Here is an 8,772-nt window from a genome sequence, read left to right on the forward strand (position 1 = left end):
CGGAATTCCCCCGTGTTATGCACATTAATATATATATATATATATATATATATATATATATATATATATATATATATATATATATATATATATATATAATATTTTTATTCAAAATTTTCTCCTAACTAATTTAGTTTTAAAAATTTTATCTGTTTTAATAAAATTTTCAATTAATTTAAGATGTAATTAATTAAAATTATCTTATTTAATTCCTTTTATAATAGTTTAGACTTTATTAATCCTACTGATCAAATAAATTAGATCACTTCAAATTACTTTCTAGTTTGATAATATTTTAAATCTAAACTGCTTTGAAATTTGATTCGCCGGTCTAATTGATATTTTAAATTTAATAATATTTATGTTTATATACTACTTAAATATTTTGCTTAATTAAAAGAATTTCATTTTGGATTTTTTTAAAAAAATATAGTAAAATACTGATTTTTAGGAGATTTTTAAAATATTGTATTTTGTAAGTTTTTTAAAATATTATTTCATGGAAGTATTTGTCAGAAAAGTTTTTTTTTTATCTTTTTTTCGGCAAAACTGTTTTCTTAAAAAATGAAAAAAGATGGATAAAACTTCATAATAAAATTTTCTTTGAATTAATATTTTTTCTTTAAAAGTTATTTTTTTTTTTTCATGATGGCTATTTTTATGTTTTAATCAGTAAGAATTGACTAAAAAAATTAAAGGGGTAAAATAATTAAATATTAATTATCCAATAATATCAATCTATTAATAATTATACAATTAAATATTACTTTTATAATATAATTTTAAATTATTTTATTAATTTTAAGATGTATATATATATCCTTTTTAAATTTTTTAATTTAAAATTTTAGGAAAGATTAAATAAGAAATTGATATAAATTTTATAATTAAAAACATTAATTAAATATATCTAATATTTTTAATTATTTAACAATGAAAATTAAGATAATAATGATAATAATAAATATACTTAAAAGAAAAATAAAAAAACAAATTAAATAAAAACAAAATTAAATACTTAACATAAAAGACAATAAATTCTATAATCTATTTATATATATAAAGCAAAGATTTTTTCTCTGCCACATAAAATTCTAAAACTATCATATTTATACAAAATTATAATTTTAATTAAATAAAACAAGCAAGTTTGCCACATAAAATTCTAAAACTTTCTGCTTTATATACATAGATAGATTATAGAAATTATTATCTTTTATGCTAAGTATTTAATTCTAATTTTATTTAATTGGCTTTTTTATTTTCCTTAAATAGTTCTATTATTTTCATTATTACCTCAATTTTCATGGTCAAATGACTTAAAAATGCTAGATATATTTAATTAAAGTTTTTAATTATAAAATTTATATTCATTTTTTTATTTAATCTTTCCTAAATTTTGAAATGAAAAAGTTAAGAAATATATATATAAAGTGATAATTATCAATAGATTGATACTATTTAATAATTAATTATTTTAATTATTTTACCCCTTTATTTTTTTAGTCAATTCCTACCAATTAAAACATAAAATGTACATGTAATTCTAAAAATAGTCATTAGAAAAATATTAATTCAAAGAAAATTTGATTACAAATTTTTATCCATCTTTTTCTTTTTTTTTTTCGAAGAAAATAGTTTTACCTAAAAAACATAAAAAAACAAAATGAAAAAACTTTTCTGAGAAATTCTTCTTTGAAATAATATATAAAAAAACCTACAAAATGCAATACTCCAAAATATCCTAAAAATCACTATTTTAATGAAATTTTTTTAATTAAACAAAATATTTAAGAAGTAATTATAAACATAAACAACAGTAAATTTCAAATATCAATTAGACTAACGAATCAAATTTTAAAACAATCTAAATTTAAAATATTATCGAACTAGTAAGTAATTTGATGTGACCTAATTTATTTGCTTGGTAAGATTAATAAAGTTTAAATTATTATAAAAAAAAACTAAATAAGATATTTTAATTAGTTACACCATAAATTAAATTGAAAATTTTATTAAAACAGAAGAGAAAACTTTTTAAACTAAATTACTTAAGAGAAAATTTTGAATAAAAATTAATTTAATAATAAAAATTTATCATTATTAAAAAAAATTATATATACATGTGTGTGTACGTTACCATGCATAGCACGAAGATTCTGCTAGTTATAGAGTATGACAATCTCTCTAAGTATCACATGGCAAATGTAAAAGAAAATTTATATACATGGTATCATCAAGAACAACTCTATATACTTTATATATATATAGATAGATAGACAAAAATAACATAAATATATAAATAAGACTTGTAAATAGAAACTAATAACCCTTGAAAGAAGCAACAAAAATAATAGAGTAAATCAAAAGAAAATTAAAGAATAATTAGATCAGGAGAAAACACTTAGTGCAAAGAAGGATGCTTGATATGTGCCTAATGACAGAAGGTATTAGCTATTTATAGGCAAACATAGAGAAAATTTTTATCAGAATTAATTAAATCATAAAATCATTATTAATTAAAAGAATCGTTATTCTTTAATTGGGATAATTTTAATGTTAGTATTTAAAATATTAAAACTCCAAAATATTAGCTGTAAACATTAGCCAAATAAGTTGAAGATAACTCCAAAATCAATGGCCTTAATGGCCATAATTTTTTTTAATGACCATAAATTTTATTTAATGGTCATAAGTTACTCTTTGTTTGTAGCAATAATAATTATAATAATAATAAATATATTTAAAAATATTTCAATATTTTGATTTTCTTTATCTTGATTTTACTGCAATTAACGTTTTTAAATTAAAAATTAAGGAATATGATAATAGATAATAATTATATTTAGTGATTACATTATTTAAATTTGGAATATCAAATTAATTAAGAATTGTATATAGAAAATTAAATTCTATAAAAATTATATATTATAACTGTTTAGAAAATACCAAAAAAAATTAATAAATTCAATTAAAAATTATCACTTGACATAAATATGATAGTTTTGAAATTTTATTTGATGGTACTAGAAGAAAAGAATTAAAAACTATCACTTGACATAAATGTGATAGCTTTATAATCCTATGGAAATGAAATATAAAAAATTTCATAGAATTAATAATCTGCAATTTTAAAATGATTTTTCTAACTAAATATGTTGTGCGTAAATTTGTTAGTTAATTTCATTAAATTTTATGTAATTTATTTATATTGAAAAAAATTTTGTTTAATATTAAATATTCTTTGAGATTAATTACAAAAACCTTACATTTATTTTATAATATATTTTAGTTACTATCTTTTTGAAATTAACATTTTTAATCTTTCAAGTTTATTAATAGATTAATTTTAAAATTTTTATTGTAAAATTATAAAATTTTCACTAAACTTTAGTTTATTATATTTTAAATTCGATTATATTGTGATTTTTAAAATTTAAATTTTAATTACACTTTACTTTTTAAATATTATTTTTAAAAGTATTTTACTCTCTCAAAATCTTTGTATTTTTTTTTCTCAATAATAAAATTGATACTGAAAGTGCTAATTTTTTTAAAGTATAATTAAAGTGTTAAATTTAATTCATATACTCAATCAATCAAAAATTAGAAGACTATAATTCTATATAGGGCCTACTATATTTTTTTGGTATAATATAGTAGTTAAGTTAAGGTTATTTTAGTAAAATAAAGTAATGGGAGGTAAATTTGAGTTTTTTAATCTCATTTTGTTTGGGAGAAGGTTGTGGAAAATGATGATTTAATAGCATTATATTGCTTAGATGGAAATTATGAAAAGCTAAGGTTACCTATGATATTACCTAAATACCCTTATTATATAAAAGGATATTGTTTTAATATTTAAATAATAATAAGTATGAAATTTTTAAAATTTATTAAAAATAATATGGATAATAAAGAAATGATTACTCATCTATATATATATATATATATATATATATATATATATATATATATATATATATATATATATATATATATATATAACTAGGAGAATATCCGTGTTATGCATAATAGTAATATATAGTTTTTATTTTTTAATTTAATTTGTTAATTATAGTCTAAAATTTATTTCTTAATTAATTTATCCATATAAATAAAGACAAATTATTATTATTATTATTATTAAAATAATTTTCATTTAAAATTTTATCTTAATAATTTAATTTAAATAATATTTTACCTGTTTTAGTATTACATTTTTTTATTAATTTTTGGTGTAATTAATTAAAAATAACTTATTTAATTCTTTTTTATATATAAATTAATGGTAGTTTCTATTTTTACATTTTTGAAAGTATAATAAAATTACTTTATTTGTAAAAATAATTAAATTTTACTAATCCAGCTGGTCAGACCAATTGGTCTTAATATGATGTTTCAGAATTACTATTTAAATATTTTCTTTAAGAAATTTCCTTTTTTTTTTTAAATATTATTGTTGAAAGTGATTTTTAGGAGATTTTTCAAAATATTATTTTTTTATAAGTCTTTTTAGAAATATTGTTTCTTTAAAATATTTTTTGAAAAGTTTTTTTCTTGGAATTTTCTTTTGGGAAATTTTGTCTTTTAAAATTTTGAAAAGTTGGGAAAAAAGTTTTAAACAAATTTTCTTTGAGCAATTTATTTTTTTTTAAAGTTATCTTTTGTTATTGATTGAAATTATTTTGTGATAAAAAATGCCATAATATAACATAATTTACTGATAAATATAATGTATAAATACATATTTTTTATGTAAGTTATAATTTAATATTAAATATAATTAATATTTAGTCAATTTTTAAATAGAAACTATTAAAATTATTTAATTTACTTAGTAAATACTATTTGATTGATCATTTACGATTTAATCTTATAGATGACATGATTTTATACTCTCCAAATCTTATACATGACAAATATTGAACAAAAATAAGAAGAGGCCTTTAATTATGTATGAATTACGAACACGATACAGGAATTAATTAAGTATTATCATATTTTACTAATTAATTATAATAATATTGATAATCAATATTATAACAAAAAAACAATTTTTATTAAAGAAAAATAAAATATTAATATAATAAAATTAAAAAAATAATAATTAATAATAAGTATGCCCAAATCTTATACATGACAAATATTGAACAAAAATAAGAAGAGGCCTTTAATTATGTATGAATTACGAACACGATACAGGAATTAATTAAGTATTATCATATTTTACTAATTAATTATAATAATATTGATAATCAATATTATAACAAAAAAAACAATTTTTATTAAAGAAAAATAAAATATTAATATAATAAAATTAAAAAAATAATAATTAATAATAAGTATGCCAAACTCTCTTTGCGTCACGTGGCAGTTTCAAGAGAAAACTTACCACATGGCAACTTCAAGTAAAACTTAGCCTACTTTGGATATATAGATAAATAGATAGATGTTGGGAGAACTTTTCTTGGTATTGCCATGTGATAAATTTTTCATTGGTGTTGACACTTGTATACAGTAGTTATTATTTTTTATGTTAAGTATTTAATTTTCTTTTTATTTTCCTTTTAAGTATTATTATTTTCATTGTTATCTCAATTTCTGTGATTAAATGATTATTTTTGTTGACAATTGATTGTCACATTTCAAAGCCTCCATAATTAAATTTATTTAAAAATTTATTATATTATTTGCTTAGTTTATCAAAATTAGTAATAATATTGCTTTTCTGTAATACTCAAGTATCTATTTATTATTATTCTATTATAATATATATATATATATATATATATATTTTATAACATCTCAAATTTTTAAATAATTATTTTATGTGTAAATTATGATATTTTAATGTATTAAATATTATGATATTTAATTTGAATTTTATAAGTTTTCAAAATCGAATTTTTATTTTTTGAGATAATAAATTTTAATGATTTTTAAAAATTAATTTAAAGATCACATGGTAAGTTTAAAAATATATTTACACTCCATAAAATTTTCTGACTTTTTTGTAATTTTTTAAAAATTTTTTGGCCTCGTTTTAGGTCGCAGGGCAGAGTAAAAATCAAATTTCATGTGTCTTGAATCAAACTAACTGAATTGGACCAGCCCCTTTTCTTTCTTCTTTCTCCTCCCTGTGCACACCACCTCTCCTCCTTCTCTCTTTATTTTCTCTCTCTCCTCCCTTCCCCACCATCGGTCGAGCCTCCCCCCTCCTTCCTCCCTCACCGGCGCCCCTCCAGCCAACCTACCCTGCTGTCGCCGCCCCTCCAGCTGACTAGAAAACTCACCCAAAGACCTCCCTCCCTTCAATGCGCTGATCCAGTCGATTTCGGTAAATTCGGCTACCAATCGGATCGAGTCCAGTCTCCATCATGTTCTATTCTTCAAGAGCTTTCCATAAACACCAATTTTATCAATTTTCATTGGGTGGTTTGTGCGAATCGAGTCTGAAAAATTTTGGCCTATTTTGACTTTTGGGCTATATTTCTTTCAAACCGTGAACTCTATAAAAATTCTGAGACTACCAGCACGCTTTACACGTCGAGAGCTTCACAACGACACCAATTTAGAATTTTTCTGACATCAAAAATCTGATGGGTCCAATGAGCTTGCCAATGATTTTTTTGGTTTTAAATGAGTTTGTTTTAATAAATAAAAATTATATTCTAACTTCTGGTGTTGTGGGCTTTGCAGAGATATTTTTATTTTGGAGAAATTCTACGGGCCATCGGGACTGCATTTTTGGGCTAGGCAGGTGGGTTGCCAGACCTACTTCAGAAGTGAGTCAATATTACAGTGCTGTCCACCATTTTCAGACACCGTAAATGCGTTCCAAGTGTCAGAATTGGTGCAAATAAACCCGAACTCTAATTTGCCCTTTTTGCCTAATGCTACATTTAGAATATAATTCATAAAATATTCATGAGTAGTTAGAAAATTGTAATTCCTTCTGCAATAGTAAAATAGCATTGCTAAGGACTACAGGGCATGTTTATAGAATTTTTGGGGTTAGTTTGGATAGTTTTTGTAAAAAGTCAAGTTTAAGGTTAATAGCTAAATTGTGTAGTTATATGAGTTTTGATTGGTTTGGTAGGCCCAGGAGGGGCAATATGTTGTTGTTGTATTGTAGGTATAAGGTCATTGGATTAAGAAGTGTTGTTTTAGTTGCCTTGTAGATTAGTTAGGTTCTAGGTATAGAGAAAATTCTGCTAGATTTTCGGCATAAAATTAGAATGTCTTTGACTATTTAAACTCTTGTTTGGTTTTCATATTGATAAATGTGTGAATATAATTGTTTACGTTATCCGAGTCAATCTTCCTCTTCTTCTTAGTCGCTTAAATGATCTTCAGTTAATCTGTGAGTAGATATTGATTTTATTTATAATTTCAATATTATCACATATATGCATGTATATATTTAGCTAAATGCTAGGCACACTCCTTTGTTGCACATTTTATTGAACTTATTTGTGGATGTCGCCTTAAGGTAATTTGGAGCTGTGTGCGTGTGTTGGTGTGTACATGGTATGGATATGGATATGGATGGAATAGGTAGTAGCGGCTGGAGCTTGACTCGTTGGGACCCGATCCTTATATATGGATAAGTTGGGCCGAGTACGACTTTGAGTTGATCTTGTTGACCCCCACACTTGGATTATTAAAAGAAAGTCCAGCTTGAGTTAACCTCGCTGACAGGTATTGGAATTAAGAGAGCTACATAGGATATATATTTCGTAATTGGTTAACCAATCCTTTGGAATGAGCTGTTCAAGCTCATTTCTAGGCAGTTGCCTAGGTATCTGAACAATTGTTGGGGTGGTTTCAGTATCAGCCAATACAAGCAGAGCATCATTGGAGACAGATGGCTGTGAAAGATCTACAGCATGATCTTGCAATCTGTAGATGATTTGATGGTGTAAGGTGGCCATCATCGAAGAGGTCACCTGAGCAGCGCCAGTGAGTTGAACCTGAACTTTAAGGGCAGTGCTAAGATGTGGATCTCTTAACGAGAGATTATAGTTTGGGAAGAAAGATGGCCACTGCCCCTGGGATCTCCCAGGTTCTGGAGCATGTGATGAAGATTGTGATTGTCAAGACAATTACTGGGAAAATGAATATGACCATCCTCTGTCTGATAAAAATTGGAGGAAGCTCACCAAACAAACAAGAAGAGCCTCTTGCAAGCCGCAACAAGTTCTCAACAGAGACTATCCAGATAGTAGCCCATGGATTGGTATCCATGAGGAAACCAAACAGAAGAAGCCTCTTCCCATCTATGAGCTTGCCCTTGAGATCATCAGAAAGGAAGGAAAGAAACTACCCCCTCTTAAACCAGTTTCTTCTCCTCCTCCTGCACTTCCCCAAGTACAACCTTGTATGATGTTCTCACCTGCCTCCTATGAAAACCTTTAAATTACAAAAGAAACCCCTTTCAAAATCAATCCCAGAATTGTCTGTAAATCCTGTTACCATTAGAAACAAGGTTCCTGAATGGGAAATTTCAGATGGTAGAAAAATACAGTCTGAACATCCTCCTCTTAGGATAGTTAAAATTCCCCACTTGGAACAAACAGTAGAAGCAAATTTCTTACAAAATTCCAAATGAAAGTGATTCTGTGAACATAAAAAACATTGTTTTGCAGAATAACTTTACAAATGCCCATTTGCATACCATTGGTAAGCAATTACAAAAAATGGAACAAAACCAACAGGCTACAGTTTCCCAAGTTGAAACTAAGCCAGATACAAAATTGAAAAACCCAA

Source organism: Hevea brasiliensis, chromosome 17 (genome assembly GCF_030052815.1).
Source record: "Hevea brasiliensis isolate MT/VB/25A 57/8 chromosome 17, ASM3005281v1, whole genome shotgun sequence".
Classification (NCBI taxonomy): Eukaryota; Viridiplantae; Streptophyta; class Magnoliopsida; order Malpighiales; family Euphorbiaceae; genus Hevea; species Hevea brasiliensis.